The 17,973-nt window shown below is 39.3% G+C and overlaps 1 protein-coding gene across 1 annotated transcript in view; it reads right to left on the bottom strand.

The window, feature by feature from the left end:
• The window catches only part of LOC132400716 (myelin transcription factor 1-like protein), a 450,971-nt gene that overhangs the window by 58,542 nt on the left and 374,456 nt on the right, over nucleotides 1-17,973 (bottom strand). The gene's annotated exons all lie outside the window — the stretch shown is intronic.

Here is a 17,973-nt window from a genome sequence, read left to right as displayed (position 1 = left end):
TATATTGACTGCGATCAACATGTAAATCAAGCAGCTAATTCAGAAATTATGTTAAGAACAGCAACTTTCTAGTGCTTACTCACCATTTATGCAATTGACAGCCAGCTATTTATCATAATTTAGCCAGATAAATAGCATAAAGTGTTATTTATTTATTGATTTATTTATCCTTGTAATTTAGAGTAATTTATGTATTTGCACTGCACTGCTGCCACAAAACGACAAATTCCATATCACACACAAAATGCTGGAGGAACTCAGCAGGCCAAGCAGTATCTATGGGAAAGAGTAAATAGTCGGTGTTACGGGCCGAGACCCTTCATCAGGTCCTGATGAAGAGTATCAGCCCAAAATGATGACTGTTTACTCTTTTCCATAGTTGCTGCTTGGCCTGTTGATTTCCTGCAGCATTTTGTGTGTGTTACTTTGATTTCCAGCATTTGCAGATTTTCTCTTGCTTGAAATTTCATATAATTTAAGCCAGTGATATAAATTAGATTCTTATTCTCAACTCTGTGGTTCATTTTAAACTTGAACCATTTCTCCATTTGCCTATTCGTGTTGCCTCAGAATGCTAAACTTCATAAAGAGGCATGAGAGAGGAGCTGCCATAGTTCATTAGAAGGGGATACTGGCAGGGATGATTGCAGAACAGCAATGGCTGGTCTTTCTGGAAGTGTGCTGAACTACATATACCTGTCTGGACAACTCCCCCCCCCCCCCCACCCCCTGCTGATTGCTCCTGTGGCTCCTCCCACAGACCCCAGTATAAAGGCGATTGAGGCCTGAGCCCTGTCTCTCAGTCTCCAGGATGTAGCATCGTGGTCAATTGCTACTTGTTCTTTCTTCCAGTCAATAAAAGCCGATATCTCGCCTCACGTCTCAGAGAGTTATTGATGGTGCATCAGGAAGTAATTTGAAATTCGTAGGAGCGATATATCCCAAATTTGAAGTATTCGAAAGGAAGGATGACACAACCATGGCTGACAAGTGAAGTCAAAGATGGCATAAAAGGAAAAGAGAGGGCACCTAATATAGCAAAAATTTGTGAGAAGTTAGAGGATTGGGAAGCTTTTAAAAACCAGCAGAAGGAACCAAAAACCCACAAGGAGAGAATTATGACGTTAAGCTAGCCAATAATATAAAAGAAGATACAAAAAGTTTTTTTTCAGATTAGTAAAGAATAAAAGAGAAGCAAAAGTGGATATTGGTCTGCTGGAAAATGACGTTGGAGAGGTAGTAATGGGTACAAAGAAGTGGTAGAAGAACATAATAACTATTTTGCATCAGCCTTCACTGTGGAAGACACTAGAAGTATGCTGGAAATTTGATAGTGTCAAGGAGACGAAGTGAGTGCAGTTACTATTATGGAGGCGAAGGCACTTGGGAAGCTGAAAAGCTAATAAGTCATCTGGACCAAATGGACTAACTCCACGGCTCTGAAAGAGGTAGCTGAAGAGAATTTGAAGGCATCAGAAATGATTTTTGAAGAATCACTATCTGCTAGAATGCTTCCAGAGAAATGAAGAATTGCAAATGTAAAAAACCCAGAAGTCCCACTGTGAGGGAATGGATTGAGGAAATGGTTAAGATTTCATCATATGAACACATGTTGGGAAGACTTAACAGTGAGGGAAAAGTGCAAGACGTGTGGGATCAATTTTGGTTGTATGTTAATTTAAACTTAAATTAGATGCTTTTTTCTGTTACTTAGTTTTATATGTTTTCCTGTCATGGGATGGCTGTGTAAATATGCTGTACTGTATTTGCTCTATGATATGCTGTGCTGCTTTGTAAAATAATAATAAATAATAATAAAAATTTGAATTACAAAAAAGCAAGAATTGCAAATGTCACTCCACTCTTCAAAAAGGGAGAGAAGCAGAAGAAACGATATAGGTCTGTTACCCTGACTTCTGTAGTTGGGAAGATGTTCGAGTACATTATTAAGGATGAAGTTTTGGGATTCTTAGAGATACATGGTTTCCTTAAGGGGAAATCTTGTCTGACAAATCTGTTGGGACTCTTCGAGAAAATAACAGGCAGAGGAAGACAAAGGAAAATCAATCGATGTTGTTTACTTGGATTTTCAGAAGGCTTTTGATGAAGTATTGCAAATGAAGGTTCTTAACAAGAGCTCATGGTATTACAGCAAACATACTAGCAGGGATAGATTAGCTGACTGGTGGGAGCCATAGAGTGGGAATAAAGGAAGCCTTTCCTGGTTGGCTGCTGGTGAGTAGTGGTAATTCGCAGATGTCAGTGTTGGAAGTAGTCCTTTTCACATTATATGTGAATAATTTGGATGATGAAATTGATGGCTTTGTGGCCAAGTATGTGGACAATGCAAAGATAGGTAGAGGGACTGGTAGTGTTGAGGAAGCAGGAAATCTGCAGAAGGTCTGAGACAGATTAGGAGAATGGGCAAAGAAGTAGCAGATGGAATATAATGTACGGAAATGAGTGGTCACATGGTATGGTACAAAGAATAAAGGCATAGACTGGAGAAACTTTAAAAAATCAGAAGCACAAATAGACAGGAGTCTTTGTGCAGAATTCTCCAAAGGTTAACTTGCAGGTTGAGTCACTGGTAATGAAGGCAAGTGAAATGTTAGCATTCATTTGGAGAGGATTAGAATATATAAGCAAGGATGTAATTCTGACAGACTTTATAAGACATTTGTAAGACTGCAGTTGGATTATTGTGAGCAGCTTTGAACCCCTTATCTCAGAAAGGATATGTTGGCATTTGGAGAAGGCCCAGTGGAGTTTCAGGAGAATGACTCTGAGAATGAAAGGGTTAACACATGACAGTTCTAGGCCGGTACTCACTTGAGTTTGAATTGAGGGGGAACTCTTCGAAACCTTTTGAATACTGAAAAACCTAGAGAACGTGGATGTGGAGAGGAAGTTTCCTATAGTGGTAGGGGTGGGAGTTGATCTCTGACCAGAATAGAAGGACATCTATTTAGAACAGACATGAGGAGGAGTTTCTTTAGCCAGTGGACAGTGAATCTGTGGAATTCATTGTCACAGACAGCTGTGGAGGCCAAGTCATTGTGTATATTTAAAGCCGATGTTGATAGGTTCTTAATTAGTCAGGGTGTCAAAGGTTATGGGGAGAAGGCAGGAGAAAGAGGTTCAAAGGGATAATAAATCAGCCATGATGGGATGGCAGAGCAGATTTGATGGGTCAAATGGTCTAATTCTGCTCTTATGTCTTATGGTGTTTTTATAATTATTATGGGAAAGTATGTTATCACCTCTGCTTTGGAAAAGGCAACAATTTAATGTACTGAATTTTGTTTCAACTGGTATTCAATGTTGCAGCAGCATCTTCATCTATGCCAATAGTATCAATAGCAGCTAGAAGGTCCAGTGAGAGACAGGAACTTTTCATCAGCAGTCTGACGTAATTTAGTGGGTTGATGCTGACTGTAGAAGACTCACGTTATAGAGAAATGTAATTCAATAACATCCCTGGGCCTATACAGTTGAATATACACTGATGAAGCCATCATAGAAACCCAAAGCATGATATTTTAGAATTAATTAAAAAATGGTGGTGTACTTCCTTGTACTTATTCCCATCAGTTTCAAAGTAAACCATATGAATTCAATATACACTACACCATGTGATTGGATGGTTTGTGTTGTAGTAGGTATGGAAAGAGCATTAGCAAGTATATTACAAATGCTTGAGTGAAGCTTCAAGCTGTAAACAATTTCTAATACAAAAATAAGTTTTTATAAAGCATAGCTTAAATATATTAATATTCCTGATGATCACATTGACCATCAGCTTAGAAACCAAATTATTTAGGATTTTTAATTGGTTACTGGTAGAATCTGCAAATCTTACTAAAGCTCTGCAGTGGATGGATTTTTAGATTTCCGCTGCTGGCTGTGCCAAGTTTTTCATCTTGGGGTTAATAGCTTGCATTAACCAAGACAATGGTGGGTATTTTTCCCTCAACTCTGCCACTCTGACCCTCAACACAGGAACCCCTCAGAGCTGTGTCCTAAGCCCCCTCCCTCCTTTACTCACTGTATACCCATGACTGTGTTGCCACCCACAGCTCCAACCTGCTAATTAAATTTGCTGATGATACTACACCGATTGGCCTAATCTCAAATAATGAGACAGCCCACAGAGAAGAAGTCATCACCCTGACACAGTGGAGTCAAAAGAACAACCTCCCCCCTCAATTTTGTAAAAACAAACCAGCTGGTTGTGGACTACAGGAGGAATGGAGACAGGCTAACCCTTATTGACGTCAGTGGAGCTGGGGTTGAGAGGCTGAACATCTTTAAGTTCCTTGGCATACACATCACCGAGGATCTCACATGGTCTGTACATATTGGCTGTGTGGTAAAAAAAACAAAACAGCATCTCTTTCACCTCAGATGGTTGGAGAGGTTTGGTATAAGTCCCCAAATCCTAAAGACTTTCTGCAGGGGCACACTTGAGACCATCCAGACCGGCTGCATCACTGCCTGGTACGGGAGCTGAAAGTCCCTCAGTCGCAGGACTCTACAAAGAGTGGTGTGGACAGGCCAGCACATCTGTAGATGTGAACTTCCCACTGTTCAGGACATGTACAAAGACAGGTGTGTAAAATGGCCAAAGTATCACTGGGGTCCCAAGTGACCCCAACCACAAACTTTTCCAGCTACTATCATCCGGGAATTAGTAGAACATAAAAGCCAGTACCACTGGGCTTTGTGACTGCTTCTTCCACCAGGGCATCAGACTGATTAAGTTATGCTGCTATAATTGTATTTCTATGCTATGCAGTACTGACTGTCCTGTTGTACATATAGGACTGGCCGTTATCAGACAGGGTGAGGGCACAGTCTAAGAGTTTGGCTCACCTTTGGAGGCCTAGGATCTTGAGGCTTTGGAGACAGGCAGACCAAAGGTTGGTGTCCCGGACTGGTGTGTCAAGGGAGCTGGAAAATTGTTGGCTGTGTGCCAGAGACCTGAGTTCTTTGGGCACAGAGCTCAGAAAAAGCAACACAATGGACTTCTAACATCATAAACCAGCGAGTTGTTTGTTATGTCTCCCCTCTCGCTTTGAAATGGAGACATCTTTTTCTCTCTTATTAGGGAGAGAGAGAACCTGTGGTATGTCGAATACCGGGTGAATGTGTAGTCTTTGGAGTACTGCAAGTCTGTGTCTTTGATGTTGCTTTGCTTATGCTTGAGTGCTCGGAGGTGGGTGCTGATGCTTTAATTTTTGCTGGTGAGGGAAGGGGGGGATTGTTGCTTGCTGCCGCTTACAGGCAGGAGTGAGAGGAGCTGAGAGGGACTTTGGGGTTCTAACATTTAACTGTCATTCATTCCTTGGGGGCACTCCTCTGTTTTCATGGATGTTTGCGAAGAAAAAGCGTTTCAAGATGTATATTGTATACATTTCTCTGACATTAAATGTACCCTTGAAACCTTTGAAACTATTTATTACAAATCATTATAAATTGTATATTGCACATTTAGACAGAGGCATAACATAAAGATTTTTACTCCTCATGTATGTGAAGGATGTAAGAAATAAAGTCAATTCAATTCAATTCACAAAGAATGTGAGACTAAAAGCAAGTTTGAAACATCATTACAATTACCTCACATTCTTCATGGCTTCACAGTTACTTATTTATTTTCTGTATAAAATACCTCTAAGAGTCTTGAGTTGCAGCTGAGTTTAAGACATAGGTGTCAAGTTAAGGATGAGCTTTACAGCAACATGTTTTTCTCATAACTATAAATGTGGCATGCAGCCTGCCAGGACTTTGAAACTCTCTGAAGATGTTTAAACCTAATAGATTATAAAAAACCTCATTATACATGCCACTTAAATGTGCCATTGTTAGCCACAATTACAATTCAGGTACATGCTTAAGATATAAAAAAGACTCAATTTATATGCTTTGCAATGCACTTATAATTTTAATAATACACAATTGTGTTTTTGCTGGCTCTATGCATTATGGTGAACTTTACCAAATCTGCTGGTAAGGCATTATATGAGGGTAATGAGGCCAAAGTTTCTCTTTCAAAGAGATATCCAATGGCTTGTACTTCATTCTTGATTTAATTTCATGCTTTTGTTGATTAGGTTTTACATATTTTTTATCATTGAGTTTAATATATCACTTGAATTTTATTGCAGGTAACCCACATGCTCTCTCATCTCTGAGATCTGAAGTTAACTTCAAGCAAGATTGACGGATCAAATGACATTTTCCTCTCCACAATGTAATGGTCAAATGTGAAAGTTTATTCAATACATGGAAAGTTCAGACCCACAGAATGAAATGTAAAACACAACTGCCAATCTTACTCAGAAAGCTTAAAATTAATTTGTTGTTATGAAGTTGTTCCAATACTGAGGTTAAAAGCTGTTGCAAGAATGTGCTATCAGCTTGTTTCTTGTGAATGTGAGAATATTCAATGGTAAACAGGTTTATGCAAATACATGTCGTCTATCATTAATGCCTCGCAAGCTAATTAAACTATCCTTCAAGAACCTAACAGTACTACTACAGAGTGTCCTTACAAATTCAAGATCCGTACCATAAGCCCACTTTTCAAAGTGTAGTTATGTGCATCGAAACAGGGCATGTCTTTCACTGAGTCGATCTCCCAGCAGCACTTGATTTCTGTCTTTCTGTATGTCCCTGGGAACAAACCGTAGATCAGAGAGTCCTCTGTTATTTAGCTGTGTGGGATGAACAGAGATGCAGGCCCTTGCATCTATCTCCACATCCTCTTTGCAATTCCACAGTCCAAAACTGTGAGCAACTGTCTTGTTCCCATTATGATCATCTCTGGGATCAACTTTGGCCCCTGACTCAAACTGGTTGCAGAATCTGATCAATCTGTGAACCGATCTTGGCTCTAAACTGAAGACAGTGATGTCCATGTAGAGGGAGGTTTTCACCTGGGTCCCTCCACTGCCCAGCAATATCACCTCTCTTATGCTCCTGTCCTTCCAGATGGATTTGGCAAAGGTTCTATAGAGCACACAAACAAGACGGGAGAGTGGACAACTCTGCCTGACTCCAGACTTGATGGGGACGCTATATTTTTTCTAACATTGATTTGGATTTGGATGACACTACAGATGTCTGTGTAGAGCAGACATATCTAATTTCTGACTCCCTCTCCACAGCTCATTTTGGAAAGCACGTTCATCATGAATGTGTATGATATTCTGTCAAAGGTTTATCCTGGTCCATGATTACCAGGCAGGCATCTAACCCCCATGTCTTGTACATAGATGATGCCATAAGAGAGCAGTGCAAAGCTGTCAGAAATCTTCCTGCCAGACACAGTACAGGTGCTAGCTATAAGCAAAACATTGTACTCTTCTAGCAGGTCCAGGCCCATCCAATCCCACAGAGCTGAGAGTAATTCAGCCAGTAAGCTATCACTTCCGGGAGTTTTATTTGAGTTGAAGGAATGGATGGAGCCAGTTCCTCCGAAGTCAATAGTTGGCCCAGACTCTTCTGCTTGCTGTTGTCTAATACCTCTGTGATTAAGGTCAAGAAATTCTGGGAGGGAGTGCTGTTTTTGTTGTTCTTCTTGCAGTTTCAAGGTTGTCCAATTTCAAAACACATAATTGACCTCCACGCATCCCTCAACATAAAAAGTCAGGAAGGCGAAGATGCCCACAATGTGCAGATGTGGATTGAACATGTACCCTGAGATCACACACTCCTCCTGAGTGGAGATGATGCACCTCCTGCAGCGACAGTGGCACCTTGTTCTCATTCTCCCGAAAACCCTCCAGCAACTTCTGCCATCCCGCCACATTCTTGAAGGTGATGCACCGGTGAAGACTTGGATGTGAAGATATCCTTCATATCAAACTTGCAACACTCCGGGAGAACCTTCTCAATGAATTGGTCCCTGGTGAAGGGGGTTCACCTTGTTGAGATCCTTCACTGCCACTCTGATAGTGTTTTGGATTCCCTACTGATGTATCATAGCTATAGCCCTCCTGACTGAGCTGAAATGCTTATTATTTTATTTTTGTTTTATTTAGAGATTCTGCACAGAACAGGCCCATCCAGCCCAATAAGCCATATCGCCCAGCAACCCATGGATTTAACCCTTGTCTAATCACAGGTCAATTTGTAATGACCAATTAACTTACTAATTGGTACACCTTTGGACTGTGGAGGGAAACTGGAACACCCAGAGGAGACCCACGTATTCATGGGGAGGATGTAGAAACCCCTTAGAAAAAGATGCCAGAACTGAACTTCAAAAGCCAATGCCTCAAGCTGTAATAGTGTGTCACCAGCCACTCTGCTACCATGGCACCCTTAGTGGAAAGGCTGGTTTCCCATTCAGTATAAGAACCCACCTGAATGTCAGCAGGTTAATAGACAATAGACATTAGGTGCAGGAGTGGGCCATTTGGCCCTTCAAGCCAGCACTGCCATTCAATGTGATCATGGCTGATCATATACAATCAGTACCCCGTTCCTGCCCCCTCCCCATATCCCTTGACTTCGCTATCTTTAAGAGCTCTGTCTAACTCTTTCTTGAAAGCATCCAGAGAATTAGCCTCCGCTGCCTTCTGAGGCAGAGCATTCCATAGATCCACAACTCTCTGGATGAAAAAGTTTTTCCTGAACTCTGTTCTAAATGGCCTACCCCTTATTCTTAAACTGTGGCCTCTGGTTCTGGACTCCCTCAACATCGGGAACATGTTTCCTGCCTCTAGTGTGTCCTATCCCTTAATAATCTTATATGTTTCAATCAGATCCTTCTAAATTTCAGTGCATACAAGCCCAGTCACTCCAATCTTTCAACATATGACAGTTCCGCCATCCCAGGAATTAAGCTTTTATCGGTGTCATTTGACCATGAAGATTCCATCTTATCCACTGTTTTCAATGTCAGTGTCCATGGAGACCCATAGTGAATCAGCACCCACAGGTACTACACTTGATCTTAGCCAAAAGGCCAAAGCATATTGTGAATGGATTTGATGTCCTTATGTATAGAGATGAGTTAGGCGTATGCCAGTGACTTCACTCAATGTGGCCTCACTCACAGGACCAGCCCTTTACCAGAGGGTGGAAATGGAAAGAGGACTCACCACCTGAGCCAATATCAAGATATGCAGCAATAAAGTGAAGCACTAGTCAACTCAAATGGTTTGGATGACTTCTATTTGATAGTAGAGGCCTGCTTGTGCAGAAAACTGAAACCTAATGAAAATGTGTCTTACCTCCATGAATCCAAACCAGATTCAGATAGCCAGAGACCTTTTCCCAGGACAGCAATAACTGATAGGAGAATACGTAATCTTAAGGTGATCGATAAAAAGTATGGGGGTTAATGTCAAAGGTAAATATTTTACACAGAGGAATGTAGGAGTGTGGAAAATCCTGCTAGTGGTAGAACCAGATACATTAGGGACTTTAAAAAATACTTAGACAAGCTCATGCATGATAGAAAAAAGGAGGACTATGTAGGATAGAAGGGTTAGATTGATCTTAGAATACATTATAAGGTCAGCACAACATCATGGGCCAAGGTCCTGTACTGTGCTATAGTGTCCTCTGTTCTAATTAGGAGTTCACAAAAAAAAAGTCATAAATTTATTGTGCTGCATTCTAGCATGGAAATTAGGACCAGGAATAGACCTATCAACCACTCAAGTTTTTTTTCAGCCATTTAATAAGATTAAGCCTCATCTGATTAGAGCCAAAATTCTCTGTCCCTGTTTATCTGTGGTAATTTTTTGTTTTCTTGCTTATCAAGTATCTATGCTCAAATATCAACACACACAAAATGCTGGAGGAACTCAGCAGATCAGGCAGTATCTATGGAAAGGAACAAACAGTCGATATTTCAGGCTGAGACCTTTATTTCCAGAATCTGCAGAATTTCTACTTCCACCCACCCATTGAATAGAAGTATTCCAAAGCCTCACGACCAGTTGAAAGTAAAACAAAAATTACCTCATTTCTGTCTTACATGGGTGGCCACTCATTTTGAAAAAAGCATTCTTGTGATTCTCCCAGAAAGGAAAACATCCTCTGGATATCCATCCTCAAGATCTTACATGTACAGTATATTTCAATTGTCCCCTCTCACTTTATTAATGTCTGATAGATACAAGCCTAGTCTACCCATGTTAAACTTACTTATGACTAAGAGGGCATGTGCAAAAATGAAGCACAAAATATCTGGAGCTTGATAAAGTCAGGAGCCTGTAATGATGGTGTGAGCTGATCCTATCAGAATATGAATGTTTTACCGGAACATCAGCTTGCTATGACATTATGCTGACTCAAATAATTGGTTCTCGTTGGGTTCCGGCTTGGTAGCCAAGTTCAAGGATCTGAACTCTGCTCTGGGTGCCTACCATTGCCAAGGCAATATCCCACCATTAATCCAAGAAGTGTGCAGCCCATTCTTATCATTATCACTTGAAGATGATGAATCTCCTTCCTAGCAGCACTGGTGGTGATCCACGAATCAGTGCATCTCACACCATTTTGTAATCAACACACTATTAGCCATGACTCATAATTCTACAGCACTCAATACATCACAAACCATCTATGTTAGCAATGACTCCCATTTAGCTTCAGTTCAAATGAGTAATAATCCCTTGTGCCATATCCTTTTCAATAGATCTTTTAACATGCGAAACATTTCATAGACCATAATAATTTCAGTGGGGTCATCAGTAGTTAAAACTACTCATTAATTTCAAAGTGCAATAACTTCATTCAGGGCATAAATTTCGGAGTGCCTCAGTGTGTTTAGTAAATTCCTGACCAGTCTGAGAATTGCATCATCTAGGTTTCCTGTGGGAACATTACGCTTCCCTGATAGATCCTAAAAACAATCAACGTAAAGGCATTCATCAGTTAATTACCTCTAAAATCAGTTCTATTTTAATGTTGAAGAAAACATGTAGGCAATTTATAATGGCTGTTTTTGTGTCTCTGCTACTCTTATAACAAGAGCTGGATATCCTTCCCTTGGTACATGTTGGTCACTACTCCTGATCACGTAATCAGTCTGGAACATCCGCATGAGTGTCAAGGCCCTTGCTTGGTCACACTATTGTTACAGCAGCGGCCAAGGGCATAGAAGGTTACGTATCAAGTGCTAGTTATTGGATTATCATTGATGGATACGATGATAGTTAAGGTTGTAGTGGTCCAAAGGAACTGGTGTATGACTCTACACTCAGTGGCCACTCTATTAGGTACCCCCGTACCTTAGAAAGTAGTTTCTGAGTGTATGTTTGTGGTCTTCTGTTGCTGCAGCCCACCCACGTCAAGGTTCAACAGGTTGTTCAGTCTGACATACTCTTCTGCACACCCACACCACTGTCGTAACACAGGGTTATTTGAGTTACTGTTTCCTTCCTGTCAGCTTGAATCAGTTCAGCCATTCTGCTCTGACCTCTATCATTAATAAGGCATTTCATTAACTCATCCACAGAACTTGATGTTTTTTGTTTATTTCACCAGCCTCGGTAAATTTTAGAGACTATTGTGCATAAAACTCCCAGAGGATCAGCAGTTTTTGAGATACTTGGAACCAGCCTGTCTGACACCAACAATCATTCCATGGTCAAATCACATTTCTCCCTCATTCTAATATTTGGTCTAAGCAGCAACTGAAGCTCTTGACGATGTCCTGTTGCTTTTATACATTGATTTCCTGCCATTTGATTGTCTGATTATATATTTACATTGCAGCAGATGTACAAGTGTATCTAATAAAGTGGCTGCAAAGTGTGTGACTCAAGTGTAATCATTTAACTATTAAGACTGCATTAAACAGCTTTCTTCACAAACTACCTTGCCTAATAGCCATTTTTTGAAGATGTAATAAATATTTCAACTGAAAGCAGATGTAGCAGGTATCACTGAAATTAAAATTAGACCCAGGTAAATGCTTAGATTCATATATATTTTTTTAAGGTTTCATTGAAATAATTTAAGTCAAAATTATTTTCGCAGGTTTCCACAAGGTTTTAGAAGAGTAGCAAAAGATTTTCATTGAATTTGGGTAATCATCAAGATATTTATCATGTTAGTGGAGATGGAACAGAGAATTCTACTGTTGGGACTGTAAGAATTTTCTCTGGATGATTGTTGTAACTTGATAAGTATTCCAAGGATTTTTAAATACTTAAATATCAAAGACAGATTGCTTAATCCAAGGTTGTCTGAATCATCCATTAGGAGCTATCAATATTACAATAGAAGTAAGGTAAAGAATGGAAAAGGGTGAGAAAGGTCACAGTGAAATAACATCCTCAGAAAGCTACAAAAATGCAGAGGATTCAGTGATGAAATGCTTGAAAAACTTCCTCAAAATCAATTTCTAAGGCATAGCAACTCAAAAGATACACCTCACTCGCAACCAGAAGAGCGTGTTTATGACTTTATAAAGCACCTGTTTTTAAATTGTTAACGTAGCATTGAGTATACAGTGTTCAGCTGAGAGAAATAGATGAGATCAGAAAATGGGAGGAGTATACTGCATTGCATGAGAGAGATCTCTAATGTACAAATGTCCAAGCTTATACTGGAAATATGACAAAGATCTCCAGGACAAAACAGGAAATGGACTTTGCTATGGAAATACATAAACAATGGCAGCACAGAAAACACTTCAGTGAGAGATCTTAGATATCTAACATAAATTTGGGATTACTACGCAGATTGACATCAGAGTACCTAAATATGGATATTGTCCTCAGAAGGACTATGGTGTCTATGACTATATCATAATTCTTGTGTATAGGCACAGTCTTTCATCCAGATCTAGTCAGTGCAAAAAACCCAGAAATCCTTCAAGTAATGGTGTGTGGTGGCCACAAAATGATTACGTTTAACTACCAGTAAGTTCTGACATTCTGTTATAGTGATGTTAAATTTTGAATAATGTTAATTGTTCATATTTTAATAAATGTAACATGAAGTTCCTTGAATGGAAAAGTGTTGAACAAAGACTTGGTCTGAAGTTTTGCAATATCAAAGTCAACAAGTGCAACATAGAGTCATTAATGCATAGAAGGCCATTTGATTTAATGAAGTTCATGCTGGCTCTCTGTACGGCAATCCAGTCAGTTCCATTCCCCTACTCTATCCACATAGCCCTGCAAGGTTACTTCCCACAGATGTCCTTTTGAAATCATAGATTATCTCAGCATTTACCCACACCATAGGCAGTAACTGCATCATCAATTCTTACTTCATAAAAAAGTTATTCACTTCACCATGCATCCCTCTCATAAAGTTTCATTAAGTCTTTGCCCATTAACCCTTGTAATATGAGCTAATGGGGAAAGTCTTTTCTTTGCTTCCCTTATCTAAACCTGTTACAATCTTCTAAGCCTCCTTCAAATCTCTCCTCTGTTCTTTTGCTTCCTTGGAGTATGACTCCATCTTTTCCATAGCCTTCCTCCATCTGCACTTTTCTCCAGCACTATGGAATGCAAGCAATTTATTCACATTAAACATGACTTACCTGACTATTAACTTCCACCCCATCCATTACCTCAACTACCTCCACTTTTGCTATCATTTTATCAGCAATCTCTTCCTAACTAAACATCTTGTCTCCTCCCCTAAGCATGTAGCACCTTTTTTGCTCTTAATGCAAATCACCTCAACTCTCATCATTCTTGTTAAATATGATGGTTTGTCCTTCAGTCTGAAATGTCCACTTTCTACATACTCTTGCTAAAATTCTTTCATTTTGTTGAATGATCAGTATAACACTGCCAGTAATTAAAGTAATAGAATATATACTGCATCTTGTCATTAATGAATACCATGAAATACTTTAATACTAATACTAACTTGAAAAATGCATTAAAATGTACATGACAATATGAGTAAACTATGCTTTCCTCTAGTCAGGTCATTCATAACTCAGGGAGTTCATGGACATGGTGTAGCAGAGAATGAGAGGTGGAAGGGATAAGAAATAATAATTAAAGTAAATTCAGCAAAACATAACAAGATACAGCCTTTGACTGAGCCCTATCTGAGAACATCACAAAAACCAGCCTCCCGTCCATGCACTCTATCTGTACATCTCACTTCCTAAAGCAGCCAGCATAATCAAAGACCCCATCCATTCCTGACCTTCTCTCTTCTCTCCTCTCCCAATGGGCAGAAGGTCTAACGGAGTGAAAGCACATATCACCAGGCTCCAGGACAGCGTCGACACCACTGCTGTAAGACTGTTGAATGGTTCCCTAGCACAAGCAGATACACTCTTGACCTCACAATCGACCTTGTTATGATCTTGCACCTTATTGTTTATCTGCACAGCACTTTCTCTGTAGCTATTGCATTTTATTTTGTTTTACCTGTTTTAACACAAGGCACTGTGCAACGATTTGATTTGTATGAACAATATGCAACACAAGCTCTACCACCAATTCCAATTCTGGATTTTTAATGGAAGCTAATAATTTCCTGAGTAAATAATGCCTTTAAAATTTAAGATAATTTTATGATTTTATGGGAATTATAGAACTGAACATGTGTGAAGTTTGATAAATCTTTGTGATTTTCTTGACTTTGTAATTCTGCTGTGTAATCTGTTATGGTGGAATAGAAGGAAGAAATCTTGAGCTGCCTGCTCTAGACCATCTTGTGATCTAAATTTCTTAGTGTGTTCTGCCATTTCTTTTTGGGATATCTCTTCAAAATGCAAAGACTCGCTTGATTTGAATGGTTTTCCTGACTCTTGACCAGAAGTAGATGACAACTATCATTAATCTGAAATGTTAAAAAAATGTTAATGTTTTTCTCTCCATTGAAGTTCCTTCAGCTGTTGGTTGGCAAAGTAATTTTCTTACACTAAGAAATCAGCACCATTTGACAGACATACAACTGACCCTTCTATGAAAACAAACCTTCTCATTAACTTTGTTTCTACTGCTGGGTAATGTCTTTCAGCTCACATTAACCAGCAACTACTTCACCAAGGTTTAAAGAATTCCATGCCTGGGCATCTTCAGTAAGTCAACTCTTAAAGGGTGAAAACAGCAGAGGGCTCCTACGCACTGTTGCTGCCAGAAGCTCAATGGAACAAAACAATTTTCATTGATATGGAGTGAAATCACTGATTTTCCTAATCCGTAAATGAAGAAGCTCCCATTCTGAAGCTGGATTCATGAGGTCTCTCAATAAGCTATTGATCTGCAGCTACACTAGGCCTCTGATCAGCTGCAAATATGCCACCAGTTCTGTCTTTTTTTTCCCAAGTACTGCAGAAAAATGCCCCTTTGGCTGGTGTGATGTTGTGGTGACGGTTGCACTGAGTGTTGCAGTGAGGTGTGCTGCTGAGAGGGCCTGAATTGCTGCTCTTTTCCAAAAGTTGCCAGTGCAAACAGTTGCATATATAAAATGTTATTGCTACAGACAATTCTTGCTTAGTTCACATACACAGCACAACTTTACAACTGTGTACAGCGATGATCAGTGAACATCTGAGCATAGATTTACATTTCTGCCATGTGGTTTATAGATTTTGAGCCAAAGACCTTTACGATAGTACGTCCAAAGGGTGTACGGATGGATTACTAACTTTCTTGAACTTTCCATGCTGTGAACTTTCCATGAGAGATAGGAAATTTTAATTGAATCAGTGAATACCTTGCACAGCTTATTCTCAGAAACAGGTGTCTTGCAAAGCTTACCTGAGTATAAAGCGCCTTGATTAAAAGCTAGGTAAAATATTGCTTGAAGGCATCAGAGTGAACTTTAGTAGCAAGGCTGTTTATGTCAATAATATGATCAGTTGTTAGACTTTCTGCAGTCCAGTATTCCATGTCTTAATTGTCTGCGCCCTCACCTGCTGGTTCTCAAAGTATTAATTGATTTCCTTAATGCCCTATTTTTAGCAGTTTGATTTGTGCTAAGATTGTAATGATATTAAAAATAGCATATCTGCAACTGGAATTTATTTTAATTGGCACTAAGCTGCCACCAGAAACAGCAGGTTAGTTTATTTATACTAATTTTCATTTTTATTTTAACTCTTTTTCAAGTGTGTCAACTTCTCTTCCCTGTATTTCTGGACAATTCTATTCTGGACCAGTGTGTGAAACTTTCATATCTAATCTCAGATGTTAAATACTTTATTGTACTATTGGCTCCAACACTGATCACAGACATCAGGCATTTCACTATTAACATAGTTCTAATCTGGTGCAAAGGTTACATTATATTACAATTGTACTAACGTAGTTGTTTCAACGCCTATAGTAAGAAAGTTTCTGATTGGAGAGATGTTTGTATGTGTCTCCCTGTGTGAATGCGCATGCACTCTAAAGAGAATTACAAAGATCTTAGTGTGATAATGAAAAAGTATAATACAACCATTTTAATTCTCATTTAAAGCACTGGCTCCACACTAAGAATAATCAGACAACGCTTATTAACAAGTCAATGAAGTTAAGTGTTAGCATTGACAACCAGACCAACTAAATAGTAGAAATCTGCACTCTTCTGTAGTTAATTGTCCAGAGAAACAGATTTAACTCACACAGAAGAGCAACAAATAGAAGGCAAGAACCTGTGAATATATTTCATCTTTCATCACACCCCAAAGCAATGATGTAATCATTAGATTACGTCTAAAATAAAGTCAGTTTTTCATTATATGAAATATGACTTCAGGAATCGCAAGCTTCTGCAACAGCAGCGTGATAATCTAGTTGAATAATGTTGACAAAGGGAGAAATATTAGCCTGCTGAACTCACCTGCTTTTCTTCATACAAAGCCAAATGTCAATTTATGTACATGATGTTTAGCCTGCCTTTGGCCGAATGTTTCAGCCAAAAGCTAGTGCACTGTTCCCTCAGCAATGGAATTTCAGCTGAGATGATGTCTAAGTGGCATAATAGTCACCATTTCTGGACTCTATGATTTTGAGGTTTAATGACTCTGGATGGCAGAGAGGCAATCACTTGCTGAAGGGAAGGGAGCAGCCATTTGTGGACAACAGTTTGAGGGCAGCATCTGAACTGTGTGATTTTTCCCCTAAGGCAAAGTCATGCCAGTCAACAGAGCAGAATTTTCATCCATCTCTGATAATAGGCATGCCTGCGAAAATTGATATGATATTCTAGGAATTCTACTGACTATGTTTTTGGAAGACCCAGTGAATTGAGGCTCCAGGAAAAGCACCAAAAGTGTAAGAGTTTAATTAATTTGCAGCAATGTATTGCAAATTATCTTTAGAAATATCCTGAATGTTTCATTGACACATTATTTCACTGTATACTCAAATAAGACAGGAAAAGTGAACAAAAATAGGTTAAGAGACAGAGTAGCAAGGATACAACAAGGAAAAGCAAGAAAAAAAGATACTTAAAAAAATTCAACAACAATGGAGGACTGAGATTCCACATTTGCAACTGTTCATTTTCTAGCTATGAGAGGCTGATTGTTAGTCATTAACAATTATCATATTATTAAAAGGTACCTCTGGTGTTAATTACTAGACCTAACTTTCTGTGATTAATTTAATGGGCCATGAATGCTGAAAATTCATGAAACAGAGGGAGGTTAAGTACAAAGAGATATTTTTACACAGTGGCAGAGTGCCATCAAGTTCCAGTAATTTACAGTTTTCAGGTTACCTTTCTCAAGCTCTAGATCATTTCAAATATTAATATTGGTGTATTTAGCCTACACATCCTTAGTTTTCAAAAACCTGTGGCTCATCTTTTACTTCAGTTCCATAATCATTATTGATGGGTCCATTGGATAGACAGTTTACATAAGGCCCAGCTGTTAAACACAAGAGATGCTGTAGATGCTGGAAATCCAGAGTAACTCACAAATGCTGCAGAAACGCAGCAGGCTGGGCAATATCTATGATGAATAAATAGTCAACCTTTCAGGCCAAGACCTTCCTGATGAAGACATATCAACTGTTTATTCCTCTCCATAGA

This window comes from Hypanus sabinus, chromosome 10 (assembly GCF_030144855.1).
Source record: "Hypanus sabinus isolate sHypSab1 chromosome 10, sHypSab1.hap1, whole genome shotgun sequence".
Lineage (NCBI taxonomy): Eukaryota > Metazoa > Chordata > Chondrichthyes > Myliobatiformes > Dasyatidae > Hypanus > Hypanus sabinus.
The sequence above is the reverse complement of the archived record's forward strand: the minus strand, read 5'-3'. Positions and strand labels throughout refer to the sequence as shown.